Consider the following 15,264-nt stretch of genomic DNA (forward strand, 5'->3'; position numbering starts at 1 on the left):
GTATTTTAAAGTGAGAGAGAGAGATGGAAGGAGGTTGTGGGACCATGAGGGAGGTCCTCAGATGATTTCCAGTCTCCCCATGCCTTCCTGCCTTTCCACCCAAAGCAATGAAAGCCAGAATTTAATTAGAAATCCACAGATGACCATTTCCAGGGATGCAGTTACTTCCTGTTGGAAGATTCACTGCAATTTTCTTTTAATTACATAGGCAGCTGCTGGAGGTGGAGAAGCAAACAATGGTATGCCTAAACCAAATAAATAGGTTTTATGGGCAAGACCTAGTAATACAAGAACATGACTTCTCGAGAGGGAATTAAATAGATGAATGTAAACCATCTGATGAGGTCAGCAACACAATATTGCTTTACAAGGGTATTAAATTACAGAATTACTTTTTGTCACTTCATAGAATATTATTCATTTTCTATTATACAACCATTCAAGCAATGTTTAAAAAAATCACTTCAGTGGTTTATGAATTTTCATCTTTAAATCCTTTATTATTTGGAGCCCCAGCTTATTTTTTGGTCTTTTTTCTTCAGATAAAGTGTAAGAGTGCATTATCAATATTTACTGAGGATGACAGCAATGTCATTTTTCATAATAACAAACTCTGCCTTTCCGCAAATAAGCCAAGAGCCATCACACTTTTGCTGCTTGGTTTTCTTCCTTTCCTCTCTGGTCACATCACCCTCCACCCTCTACCATGTAACCTCCTGTCCTGACTCCATCCTCTAATCTCTTTGAGAGCAAGAACTAGGTCTTATTTCTTCTTTTATTCCCAAACACACCCCAGTGTTTGTGGTTGAATGACGGTATCTCCTCATGGTGAACAGATGACATTTGAGTATTGATGAATCAAAATTCCAAAATGAAATTCCACTAAGATTTACAGGTAGGCTTTTAAAACAACTTTTAAAATCCCATGAAACAGAACTCAATTGAGGTAAATCTTTACCACTGCCCCACAGATATGCTTTTGATAATCCTTGAGGAATTGTGGCATTGGAAAGTTCTCAGGGATCATCTAGACAAGGGTTCTTATTTTGGATAGAAGGAATAATGTCAAGAGAAGTGACGTGACTTGTCCAAGGTCACGTAGCTAGTTTTATACCACAAAAGTCCATTCAGATTTCTTCCACTGTCTAACTATGAAGGAAGTTAATATTGAGTGGGTGCATCAGCACATAAGAAGCAAAATGGAAGTGAGTGGAGTATTTCTAGATATGCCACAATTGATTTTCACTCATGTTTTGACAGAGAGATGGATGTGATGGTGTGTGTGATGCAGTTACTGTTTAAGAAGGTGATGGACTAACCAACATTGGTTTTAGCAAAGGGTAAAGAAAGTGACCGTCCTTCAGTCTAGCTCCCTATGCTGATCTTAAATATTAACCACAAAATGTTCAAGTTCAAGGGCATGAGCACCAAGTACTCAGAGTAACATTGACAGCTTTCAGGAGTGCAGATCCAAAAAGAGGCCCAGGAAATATCCAGCAAGCAAATGATCTTGAAGTTCTATAATGTCTTTGAAAAGCTAAAATGTAATCTAAAAATAGATTTTCTGTTTCTTTAGCCTAGCAAACCGTATTTATATGGCTGTTAACTTTCTTACATTGAAAAAAAATATTTAATGTTTCACATGCCTGAGCTTTATGCCTCTTTCTTTAAATACAAAAAAGCTTCATAAAGTTTAACTCTTAAAACAGGATCAAAGTACATTACAATATTTAAAGTAATATTTAAGGCAATAAACATAAATATTTATGTTTAGATCTGCCACAGTAAGATAAAGAAAGAAAAGAAATCTCAATATAAATAAAGAAAATACATGAGCAATTTAAAAAACTAAGTTACTGTGTTGGGTTCCATTCTGTGCTGACATGTGCTCTTTCCCTTCTTTTAGATCAATTACATACTACGCTTGGTTTTTGCCTGATCTATTTCATCCAGCAATTTCCCCCCTTTGCAAAGAAGAGTCAGCTACAGCTAGTGGTAAGAAAAATATGGTCGATTACTTCTTGGAACCACAATACCAGTGTGCCATTTAAATATATTTTGTAAATCAAACATATCACTTCTCTATCTATTGACGAGGTTTAATTAGGTTTAATTTTATGAAGAGGACTTTCTTTACACTAAAAGAAAATAGCTGATATTTATGAAGACAACTCTTTATTTACAAAATAAAACTGAACTTTGCCATAACTTAGCATAATCAAACATGTAGCTCCTGTTTCCCTAAAGGATTTTAACCAACATCTTTTTCCTTTCATGTTCAAAGACCAAGAGCCATTGCCTTTACCAAGAAAATCTATCCATAATGTCTGCATATGTCATTAGAATTATGATGCTGCCATGTTTTCCTGGGAGGGTAATGTCTTTCCCACATCCCCAAGCCATTCCAACCTCCAGAAATCTATTCACAAACTCACCCAAATCATGTATGTTTACATCTCTTCTATCTTCCCTTGGGAAAAGTAAGAATTCCACTGTGGGCCAAATAATGGGCAAGGGTCAGGCCAGGGCCCACTTCAGAGCTTCAAACTCTAGAAGAGATTGGTAAGTGACTGGGGGAGAAGGTGCACGGAGCCAGACTGTCACCACATTTAGCCTCGTCCCCCTAGATTTCCTTGGAAATATGGCTGCTCATGAACTGAGTTGCTAGTTCTAGGGTGGCCCCTATTCATGTTGGCTCACTGAGCAATGGGATGTCTTAGCCACACCTGAATCACTTGGAGCTCAGGTATGGGACGGGTGCCAGGCGGTGGCACCCCTGTGCTGCACACAGTCTCCCATCCTGCTTGTCTACAGTCAGATAACAGACAGATCTGTCTATTCGCTCGGGCTTGCTACAATGCCAGAACCATGTTGTCTCAATATTTTCCAAGGCCCTTGATAAATAAGGAAGCTCAGAGGCTGATATACTTGTTTCCATGTTCCACACAGTCTCTTTGAAAGTCTTTTACATCCTGGTTGTTATCATTATATCAAAGTAACCTGTTCCACCTCTCTGTGGGGAACAGCAGGCTGAGGAGGCAGAAAAGGGCTCCTTCTGGGTCTGCACCTCTTTAGTTAACATATATGGGATGTGACCATTTACGTTGCTGCCCCCTTACTCTTTCTGCAACTAAGCAAATAGAGAATGTGAATCTTTCCATAGCTTTAGCACTGACGTAACTCAGAGCTCATTTGTCCTCCTTCACATGGTAGTTGCTGCCTCAAAGACAACCATACCTTTATCCACATCTTCATCAGCCCAGAGTCTCCTCTCTAGGGCATCACAACAGAGTTAACTTTCCATGAAACATCTATGGCTTTGAACTTCTGTAGCTCTGATTTAGTCAGGATCCTGGCAGGAAATAGTGCTACACTCAGAAGCCGTTCAATGAGAATAATTTAATGGAGAAACATTGTACTGTGTACTTTAGATGGTTGACAAAGCACTCAGGAACTAGCAATGGAGAGACCCAGTGCCACCCCTGGGTCTTAACGGATGAGAGAAGGAAACAGTGGCACCAGACCCTGGTGAGAGCAGGAGTTCTGGAAGACCCCAGCAGGAGGTTTACCAGAGAAGAATGCAGCCACTTAGGCTAGAGGGTGGTGTGCAGTGAGGAAGACCTCCAGTTCCTACTCATGCCCGTCTTGGGCTCAACCCCAAAGAACCAGAAGATAAGGGCTTCCAGATTCTGTCTAACTATGGAGAGCAGCCGTTGGAGGCTGGAGGTCTGTCACCTGACCCACCCATTGTGCCCCCACTTCCTTGCTGGGCTTGGCACTCTGCATCCCCTGCTGGGGCAGCCCCTCTTCTGCGGCGACAGCTCTTGCCAATGCTGTCCTCTGCGTGTGCTTCTTCAGACCTCCCCACTGTTGCATGTCCCTGACTGCCTCGTCATCCAATTTTGGCTTTCTTGAAGCTGCTCTATGTAGAGTCCCTTCATTCCCACTGTCCTGGGTAGAACTTCTATTCCTTTGCAAGCATCAGGCAGGTGATTTATAAGTTCTATCAGATGTGAAGAGAAAGGGGGAAAAAGCTATGTATCTCATAGTATGTGTCTCTAGTATGCGGTAGGTATGCAGAAATATATTGGTATTCAAACATGACTGTTTTCAAATCAATCTAGTAATGATTTAAGAGGAATAATAATTAAATATGCCAGGACTTTAAAACTTCATGACAATCTAATGAAGTAGATACCATTATCGTTATCATGATTTTATAGATGAGGAAAATGAGACTCAGAATAATTGAGTAACTTGGCTAAGGTCACACTTAGGAAGGTCTCCAGGTAAGGGGATGATTAAGTGTGGTTTTGAAACCAACACTCTGCCTTCCAAGTACCCAATCGTAGCCTAAGTTCATATTGTCTTGTTTCATATAAAACTCTCTGCAATATCCCATTACTAAAATCAAGATGGTAAGGCTCTAGGACCCAAGTTCAAAGGCAAACAAAGGGGAGATGTCACATCCGTGCCTCACTGAACTGGATTACACCACACACGCTGACACAGACTGTGATGGTGGATAGGTGTTTCTACATGCGGCCAGCCCAAGAGAGTTTTAGGTGTAAGGGAGATCTACAGTCTGGATTTCTGTCAAACCTGTTGGGGGGTGTCATACGGCAGGGTGGGAGAGTGGCAGATGGCAATTCTTCCTTCTCCTTCTTTTAGATTCTTCAATCTTCCACAGAATGTGAAAGAGTGTAGCTATGTTTGGAAATACGCTCACCAAGTCAACAAATAAACTAAACACGTGAGGAGTGGAGTGGAGACGCATTGCCTCAATCTGGCAATGCTTTTGTTTCCAGAAGTCGACATCTGTTAAACATGGAGAGTCTTACAAAGCAGAACTACTGATCATGAACGTCCGACAAGAAGATCACTCTGGCAAAGCCTCATGTTGCAAACCTCACATGCGATGAGGACGCCTCTTCTCGGCTCGCCTTCTAAAAACAAGTGCTTTCTGGCACTGCTTCATATTTATGAAGACACAAACCACACCAACACGTGATACTCTTAAGTTTTGGAGCCCTGCTTCTCAAAGTGCAGCAGTGGGCTTGCTGCGCGGGCTTCTCTTGGGAGCTTGTAGAAATGCAGAATCTTGGGCTCTCCTCTTCTTTGCTAGAGCAGAATTTGCATTTTAACAAGACTCCCAGTTGATTTCTGTACACATTAAAGTTTGGGAATCACCGTTGTAGAAGGTACTGTTGGTAATGACCGTCCCGGAGGTTTAGCTCCTAAGCCCACCTTCTTCCTTCCGTACCCACACCATGGGAATCAGCCACTGCCCTTCTCACCATCCCCTAAGCATGCCCACTCATCTTTGGAAGGCACGCTGGTCAGGACTCCTGGAAATGAGTACCCCTCCCCTCTTCTACCAAGAAAACTCCTAACCTACTCTTCAAGTAACATTTTGCATGTCGCTTGACCTGTGTGGCCCTTTAAACCAAAATTAACTTTCCTGTTTCTCTTCCCCCAGGGCCATTCTGGAGAAGCAATCACTGTTAACAATTTCTTTTGAATCTTATCTGAAATTTCTTTGTTTATCCAAGCATCTGAAACATACGTTTTATATCTTTTTTTTCCCCAGAAATGACATCATACTATCTATTGATGTACACCTTGTTTAATTTACATAATGTATCTCAAATTTTCCCCTTGTTATTATGTAACATACATTACATATGTTATACATAACATTATACCTAACATATGTTACATATGTTTTTACATAATGTAAAGTGTATTTTGGTATGCATATAGATGGATACACCAAAAACCTATTTAATTAGTCCTCAAATGATAAGCATTTAGGTTATTTCCAGTTTTTTTGGTTTCATTTGTTTTGCTTTGTTGTTATTTCAAACAACACTGGTGTCAATATCACTTTCCAAATATTTTCCTCACTTGCACAAGTTCTTCTGTGGGATATCTTCTCAGGAAATGGCTTGGCTGAGTGGAAGGGTATGGGTCTTTTAACTTTGGTAGATATTGCTGGGCTTCCCTACAAAGGCATGGCACCTTTTTACATTCCAGCAACAGCCTTAGAGAACTGTTTCCCACACCTTTGTCATCATCAGCAATTATGAAGCTTTTTTCTTTGTTAACTGAGGAGTGCTACTAGGCCAAGTTTTGACTTCACCTGGGAGTTTCCCATAGGAGTTTATTAGGAGAAGCACAGAGACACGTGGAGAAGAAAGAGAAGGGCAATCTAAGAAGATGAGATATGTACAGACAGATGCAAGGTTGGGTCTGTGGAAATGGTTAGAGTTTGGAGGGGTGGGCAGATGCCAGATCACACAGGTCCCAGCACACCTGCTGCAGAAGGAAAGATGGCTCTTGAGGAGATCAGGAGAGGGTGATGTAGAGAAGCTAAAACCGAATATTCTCCTTTGGTTTCCACCAGTTTGAGGGAGCCATCTATTTGCTCTAAGACTATTGCTCTAAGACACGATATTAGTAGTGTCCTCACAATTGGCTTATTTGCTCTTAAAACCACTTCAGACGAGGTGCATGTGTGTGGAGGGCTGGCTCATTAACGGGAAGACACGTTTAGTGAATCTGGAGACCAAAACATTTCTTTCTGATTTCCTGATTGTGCTGACTGATATACAGTTTTCTCTACTGTTTTCACTAGAAATTGTACATTTAAAAACCAAAACACTCTTACTATTAATGCCAAGTTCCCTTCTCCTGATATTAGATAATCACAATAATATGTTTAGGAAATTTCATGTAGAATACCTGTTCTATTTTTCTTTGCCTCCCAAAATCAGAAAATCCCAACAGAACACTGATAACTCTTTTAGATACCCTATTTCACTGTTTCACTTATTGGACATAAAAAATAAATATAATGTCACTTTATCAGAGAACTATAATTTCATTCAGAAAAACCAAAAAGGATTAATTTTTCACAAATCAGCTTATTTGACAAATTCCAGATTATGAGACCAGTGTCTCTAATGATGCATTTTAGGATAAATGATTAAAACGGCAACATTAAGAGTCACTTATTTTTCTTTAATTATCAGTGGACACATGAAACAGGTCTAGTAAATCTAATCATCTTGGATTTGGTTGACACATGGCTGACCACATTCCAGAGTTAATCTCATTTACACAGAATATTGGAATTAGAAAAAAATCTGAGGCATTACTTAATTTAGGCTCTCGGTTGTCAAAGAATTTACCTTAACTTAGTAGAAATGTGTTTGTTTTTATCTTTAGGCCCAAATTGTTCTTCAAGATAAATTAAATCAGTGTAATTCTAAATTTCTTTTCCAGCGATACATACTTTTCCTCTTAATAGCTGTTCCTTCTACTCTGAAGAAAAAAAATGTCTATACTTCCTAGGCTTTTCAAATCTCTCAAAGGACTATTTACCTTGATAATATAATCTTTGAAGAACAGGGGCTGACAAAAAAAAAAAAGAATAAAAATCCTGGACACATGGCTGGCTAGTTATCTCAAGATACTACATTTTTAAAAGTATCTTTAGGGACGCCTGGGTGGCACAGCAGTTAAGCGTCTGCCTTCGGCTCAGGGCGTGATCCTGGCGTTATGGGATCGAGCCCCACATCAGGCTCCTCTGCTATGAGCCTGCTTCTTCCTCTCCCGCTCCCCCTGCTTGTGTTCCCTCTCTCACTGGCTGTCTCTATCTCTGTCAAATAAATAAATAAAATCTTTAAAAAAAAATAAAAAAATAAAAGTATCTTTAGGGGCAGAGTTAAGAGTCAGTCACTTCCATTCGTGGCTAGCCTTGTCCTGTCTCTTCACTGGGTTTTGACTCATCAGCACTCTGAACATCAGTCCTTGAGCCCAGCAACTCTGAGTCCCAGGGCCGGTACTAATATCAATGTCTAGTTGCTCAAAAGAAACTAGGAGAACTCCTTGAGACAGCCTGATATATTTGGGAGCCTATGATGCCAAAATTATTATAAACTATTATATTCTGAACACTTTTAGTATGTGATATACATGATCTCTTCTAAATTCTTGATAAGATATACATGATCTCTTCTAAATTCTTGACAAGAGATAGAAGGGTTCTCACTCGGGAGCTGAAGAAACAGATTTTCAGAGAGGTTCAATAAATTGCCTGTCATCACAAAGCTAACCAGTGGTATGGAAAGGGATGGATTGACAACAACTTGCACCCCTAACTGTCTTGAGGTAGGATGTAGGTTGAGCACCTCCACTCTCAATAGAAGACTGTAATATTGAGCTGAGTGAGTCAAAGCTTAAAAAAAAAAAAGAAATTTACATATACCACCAAGTCATTTGGAATTTATTGTGTTTAATTTGTGTTTAAATTATCTTCTATTATTGAATACATTTTTTCAGAATATTCTAAAATGGAATATGTATGGTGGGTGAGAGGAGGGTGACTATGGTGGTGAACATTTAGTAATGGACAGAATTATCAAATCAATATGTTGTACACCTGAAACTAATATAATATGGTAGGTCAACTTTACTTCACCAATAACAAAATGGAATAAAAGATCTTTCAAGTTCTTCCTGGTTATTTACTTTAAGATCAAATAAAGTTGGAAGTGACTGTGTGATTCTGGTGTTGGGAAACTAGTATTTCAAAGGAAGACTTTATACTTGATGTTGGAAATAATTTTTCGCTTTGTAAGTCTGAGAAAGTCTCCATATCAAACCCAAAAGATTTTTTTTTTCTGAAGGTAAATAGAGAATGATGGAGTTGCAAAGAGCTCCAAATGTATTGTAGCCTTCAATGAACCTTCCTCTCCCTTTGGGAACTTGATTTTTAACTCTGTATCTCATTTGCAAGTTGTTATTTAATTGACTGGGGTGAATAATGTTATGTAAAGCACAAAACATAAAGGAACTAGGTAGCAATGATAATTATTCAACATACATTCAACAAGGATTTACCGAGGCTCAGTGTATGCTCCGTGCTGTGCCATGTACTGGGCACCGCAATGAAGAGATGGTCTGTTGCTACGGCTCCTTGTCTAGTGGAGACAGAGCTGATGGCAGGGTCAGTGCAGTAACTCTGCTAAAATTCAACTTCAGGTTAAATTGAATTCAGTGTCATCTCTCAAGAGGGGGAATAATCCCATCCTCCTGGAGATTTTGAGAGCATTAAGTGACATACTACATGTTACTATAACTAGTATAATAAATGGTGTGTTGAAATCATTCCATAAGTACTGAGTAATGCATATAAAGAACAATTAATTAAACGAATTCTACAGATAAGTCAGGGAAATGTATTAACCCTAGTAACTAAAGCAAAGAATTGGTAACACATATCAGACCTTATACTCTCTGAATGACTTTAGAGCAGAGAGACTCTTGAAATAAGTCTTTATCAAAAAACACTTAGAAATCATACTCACCAGTATGTTCAAACTACCTATACTATTGAATCTTGCCTTACGGAATACTGGGAAGAGAAGTAGATTGGGCATCTGAAGATCTTCAGTTTTATTTTCTTAGATGTAAAATTATAATAGTAATGGGACCTATTGTATAGGGTCGCCGTGGGTCTCAGAAAGGCTCATGTCTATAAAATTACTTGGAAATACAGATATAATTCAAATATAAGCTATTTTTTGATTAATCAAGATACAGCTGTCCGACACATTTTTTATATCCACGTTTTAGATTAAATCCCTTAATTCACAAATATCTTAGGACACAATTTGAGTTTGTAGTACATTGTCCTAAAAAGAATTTCTAACACTTGGGAAAAAATATGCGTGTGTACATGTGTGAGTGAGTGGTGTGTGGCATATCTATTTCCACCATGCATATCAGTTCCAGAAAATGTCTGGACTGAAGTGCTGAACTGTTTGTGGTAGCGATTCATGGGCAGGTATCACTTAAAATTCTGAGACTCTAGCGTGCAAATGTGTCATCTTAAGGGCCAAGAGCTATCATTCAGTATGACTTCTAAAGACATGTAAATGAGGAGAAGGAAGGGAAGAAAGAAGGGGGGTGGTAAAAAGAAGGGGGAATGAATCATGAGAGACTATGGACTCTGGGAAACAAACTGAGGGCTTCAGAGGGGAGGGGGTGGGGGAATGGGATAGGCTGGTGATGGGTATTAAGGAAGGCACATGGTGCACTGGGTGTTACACGCAAGTAATGAATCATGGAACTTTACATCAAAAACTAAGGATGTACTGTACGGTGACTAACATAACATAATAAAAAATTATTTAAAAAAAGACATGTAAATGAACTTAAATTAGATACCTGTTCCTGTCCCATGACTTTATGATTTTATGATTATATAATATAACCTTGACGGCCTTCCATGGAGGGAAGATGGTTGTAAACTGGAGTTCTTGACCTTCTAAGCTCTTTGATGGGTCTGGGCATTTACATCTGGATTTAAGAGCTGTGGAAACCTGGTCTGCCGTGTACACCAGAAAGAGAATTTGGAGCTCTCAGAACATCTTAGAAGAAGGGGGTGAGGAGAAGAGATGGGAGAGAGAGGAAAGAGGGGAAGAGCCCCAATTCTTAGTGAAATCTAGCAACCCCAAAGATGATTGGTATAGAAAAATCTCTGGTGGAAACTTGTGACAGATAGAATCTAGGTCACTTTTTAAGAGGGATGAGGTAGTATATGTGGAACCAGGACTCTAGGACCCAGAGGGTGACACCAGATTTTAAGCCCCTGAGAAGGCAAAGAAAGGTTTTGGACTTTCACAGACTATGGAATTGGTATTCAAGCAAATTACACCTAGATCTTCAAGGGGACAAAGAGGCCTCAGCTTATACATGGCTGAAAGAGACATCTATGTATTTACTTTATTAAGTTTGAACCTGCCTGCTTCCAAAAGGAGAGATAACACATTGGTTGTATTATTATTATACTAGAACTTTACATAGGGAAGTTAACCTAGGCCAGTGATTCTCAGATTTGCAGACGAGGGGAGGGGATGGGGTGGGAATGAGGAGGTGGGAGCCGCAATCTTGCCCTCAGGGGAGATGTGTTAATGTCTAGAAATATTTTCGATTGTCACAATTCAGGGCTGCTAGTGGCGCCTTGTGGGTAGAGGTCAGGGATGTTGCTCATTTTATGCTGTACGGAACAGACCCCACAACAGAGACTATCTGACCACAAATGTCAGTTGCTCCAAGCTGAGAAACCCTGACATAGGCCAACCTATCATTTTACAAATGAGCAAATGAACTGAACACCGGAGAGGGTCAGTGACTGGGGCCAAGTCACATGGTGAGCAAGAGGTCCTTGCTTCCTGAAGAGTTGGAAGGGGTAGGTCCTTCACTGTTTCCCCACCACACGACATGACTTCTAAAAGCTAAAAACGGAACTGCTGGAAAATAAAGCTTCTTATGGACATTTAGGCTGGAGATGTACTAAACACTAACATAAGTCCTTAAAACCTAGTACTGCCTACACTGGGAAATCTGGGCCACCAGAAAAATGGAGAATTCAATTACATAACATGCATTTGACTGTATGGAGGAGAAACTATTTTCATGATATTTAACCAAAGTTCTACCCAGCCTAGAGGTTCTCAAACTTTAGCAAGCTGCACAGCCACCTGGCAGGCTTGTTAAAAGCCAAGTCCCGCCCCTCCCCCCAAGAGAATCTGCATTCCTAAGAAGCTTCCAGGTGCGGCTGCTGCTGCTGGTCCTTAGGAAGCCAGGCTTTGAGATGAGAACCACTGGCCTAGCATTCGGTAGCTACTCAATGTTGGCTTAGTATTGTAAACATGTAATAATATAATCGCACCAAAAAAATGTAATCTCACTTTGGCATAGATTAATTACTAATGCTCCTTCACACTTAAAGCAAAATCATCCAGAGACGGCAGAACCCAAAGTAGCTTTAGACTTCATTTAGCCCTATCTTTTACTTTAGAAACAAACAAATGAATATAACTATTTAAGCTCCATTAACAGAGAAAAGAACCCCTATTAAAAATAGATTTTGAAACAAAAATCATTTATAGACATTTGAGTACTGGCAGTGTTATAAAGATACATGAACTTAACATTGTTAAGTACAACTAAATATGCATTTTTCACATTATGTGTATGAGGAATATTCTGAATGCCAAACTGTGTAAAACCTGGTCTGATGGGGCTCTTATGCCAAGCTAGGTCTATAGGGAAAATGCCTATTGACATCAGTAATAGAGAATCAGGCCCTGAGGGACCATAACTGCCTCTTCAAATTATTTGGGAGAACATGTACATGTTTAATCAATTAAATAGAGCATAATATGATAAGCAATATATTCCCATCATAAATAATCAATGCGCTGCTATTAATCAGGATGAGCAGAGTGAAAGGTACCCAGGAGGAAATTCATTTAGGCAACACTCATTTTCCTTCCTTTAATTTAATAAAAAATAATGTAAGAAATTGCAGATACTTAAAAACTTCCTGTTTGCCCGGTGAGGGCGTGTGCTATCATTAATCACCCCACACCAGTCCTCACTTATGGACACTGAATAGTCAGCCTCCCATTTACCTCTTGAACATCATGAGACACTTCACACAGCCTTTATTGTCCTAACTCGTGACTTCCTGTCCAAAGCACTGAACTTTTCTTGCCAAGGGCACGCCAACCCTCTCCAAAGTGCTGCTTCTGTCTTGAACTTTTTAAATACCCACCTATCTTTTAAATTAGGTGCCATCTGTCGTATCAGGATCCCTGGTTAAATCTCATTAAAATTCCTTGCCAATATCACACCGCTGCTGCAATCTTCCCCTGCTACTTCTCCAGGCTTTTCTGCAGCGTTCAATAAGAGCCTGCTATTTTAACTAATTCCCGTACCAGGACATGGTGTGAGACTCTAAAAGAGAATCAATGCTCTGTTTCTAATTTTACTCACAGAGTGAATAACTGTTCATGTCAAATCTAGGATCATGTCCCCAAGTCCCCTAAACACAGCACAGTTAAAGCAGAGCAGTTAACCCAACATCCTTCAGTGCTAGTATCAAATGGCGCTTTTACTGCAGGATTCACCTTGGAATGAAGTAGGCAGCGTTCACTATTTGTTGAACTCACAGAACTGCCAGGTTATGCAGGCTTCATGCTCCTATTGTCACAAACAATCACAACAGAAGACAAATACAGGGAAAACATCGAGCCTATTTACAAGGAAAGCAAATCTGCAATCCGACAAGGGCAACAGAAGAGCCAAGGACTGCAGTAAATCTCTGAGAGCTAATAGTTCTCCTGCAACACCTCCCAGCAAATGGATTGTATTCAGAGTTTAAACAGCCAAAGCAACATTCATTCCTCGAGGGCTAGAGAAGATGCTTGATAAGCAAATCCTAATATATGATTCATTTACTCCTTAAGTGTCTTAAACCTAGGATTGCTACCAGACTTCCTCTGCTTATTCAAGCATGCTGACAGAACTGGACTCCCTTAGTAATTTCTCTCTGCACCTCTCAGCATGGCTGACAGGCATCTGCCAAGACCAGAGCATATAAACCACTGAATCATGCAAAAATATTTACCCCCAAAAGATGTAGTAAAAGCTCAGCTTCCTCCAGCTTCCATAGTCCCTGAAGTGTTAATCTGAAGGAACAATTCCATGAGTTTTCACAGGCCAGCAGTGTGTCTCCTACACTTGACCTAGACAGCCTTACATAACGAAGCGTCGGGGCTGGGGAGCTTGCTGAATGTCATCACCAGCAAGAGTAAGAAGTATTGGCGGCAGCAGGCAGGCGGGCAGGCTGGGAGTTTGCATGGGAATCATGAAATCCTGTCTTTCTCTTTTGAAAGGTTTTGGAAGGAGAGTTAAGAATAGCTCGGAAACTGGTCTTGTTGTTTTTGTGGGAAGAATGACCAGAAGCACAAAAGCTAAATTTTCCAGCAAGGGCAAGACGCCGCTCTCGGTGTTTGCAATAAAGCTAACAGAGTGAATTGCTGTCTGTAGAGTACTGTGCCATGACACCTAAGATGAAGGGAATGGTAAAGCAAAGTAATGACTCAAAGGCTGCCACCAAGAGCTTTTGTCTACCTTTAACTCATTGTGGTGAGTATAGGGGAATATGTATCTATGTAATAGGAGTAATAGTTGGAGGCGTAAGTTGGTTTGCAGGAAAACTGTAAGAGGGGTAAAGAGTGTTTTTGTTCCTTAAAATGTTTGCAAGCAAGACGATGGCATTTTAAATCTTGATTTATCAAATTCAGAAGGGGGTGGGTTAAACTGGTTGTGCTTAATGCATTTCAATTCAGGTATTTTCATGAAAGTCGTAAGAAAATCAGGTTACCTCTCTATGGTGCTGTGCAGATTACTGTCAGGTGTGTTTATTAATGACTGCCATGGTTGATACTAAAAAGATAGGAATTTCAGTGTTCAGATTTTGTATACAATGAATCTTTTTTAGACTTTGTAAGGAATTTCTCAGAATGGGGCAAGAAGATCACTGTGCTTTTAAATAAGCTTTGTTACACTCACTCCTAGATATCTGGAGGATACTTTTAAACAGCAAATTAGAAACAGTGTATTCTCCAGTGTATTGAATTTTCATTCAATTATCTCAAGTGTGTGCAATGCAAGTTTTGTTCTTAAAAGCTAGAAATAATAAAACTAGCCCTATATTCTGATCCTTAGTACAATGATATGACATTATTAATATAAGATGATATTATATTGTTTAATTATATATAAAATTGTGGTTTGATATGGGATGTGGGCTAAGATGTATAATTCCCAAGGCAACAGAAATAGAGAAGCCATGCATCATTTACAAATAATATTAATGTGTTGCTCTTAGCTGGGAAACGTATCTACTAATGCATCACACTGAGAATAGAGCAGGGAAATAAGAGAATTTTAGGTCTAGAAACAACACGATGATCTAATTCCACTCCATCATTTAACCCCTACGGAAACTGAGGTAGAAAGAAGTTAAATGATGTGCTTAAGCTGACTCCGAAGAAGAGGTAAATGGAAAGCAGTTTTTCTGATACTCACTGGTGTTTTGCCTACTATCCTGCAGTAAATAATTGTCCTCTAGTACTGGTGTAAAGGCCTGATACACAATGATTTTTTTTTTTTTTTATCATAGAAATGACAGAAAACAAAGTGGAGTAGCATTAAATATTTGCTTTTAGGAACAGTCTGATTTTAGAAAATCAATTTCAGTAGTGGATGGAATGAAAAATTTTACTTAATTATTTCTCACAACCATAATGAATATATTGGCACAGCATTTAATTACATTTTTCAAATTATGAAATAGTGTTCTGAACATTTGGCAATGGACACTACGTTGGTCGTTCAGAT

At 39.5% G+C, this 15,264-nt stretch overlaps 1 protein-coding gene across 1 annotated transcript in view; it reads right to left on the reverse strand.

Annotated features, from left to right (window-relative positions):
* Positions 1 to 13,612, reverse strand: part of LOC100483294 (sodium channel protein type 1 subunit alpha) — a 139,383-nt gene extending 125,771 nt beyond the window's left edge. Inside the window, exon 1 of the mRNA XM_034654674.1 lies at positions 13,487 to 13,612. The gene's annotated coding sequence lies outside the window, so the exon portion shown is untranslated. The remainder of the gene's footprint in view (positions 1 to 13,486) is intronic.
* Positions 13,613 to 15,264: the final 1,652 nt, after the last annotated feature.

This window comes from Ailuropoda melanoleuca, chromosome 2 (assembly GCF_002007445.2).
Source record: "Ailuropoda melanoleuca isolate Jingjing chromosome 2, ASM200744v2, whole genome shotgun sequence".
Taxonomy (NCBI): Eukaryota; Metazoa; Chordata; class Mammalia; order Carnivora; family Ursidae; genus Ailuropoda; species Ailuropoda melanoleuca.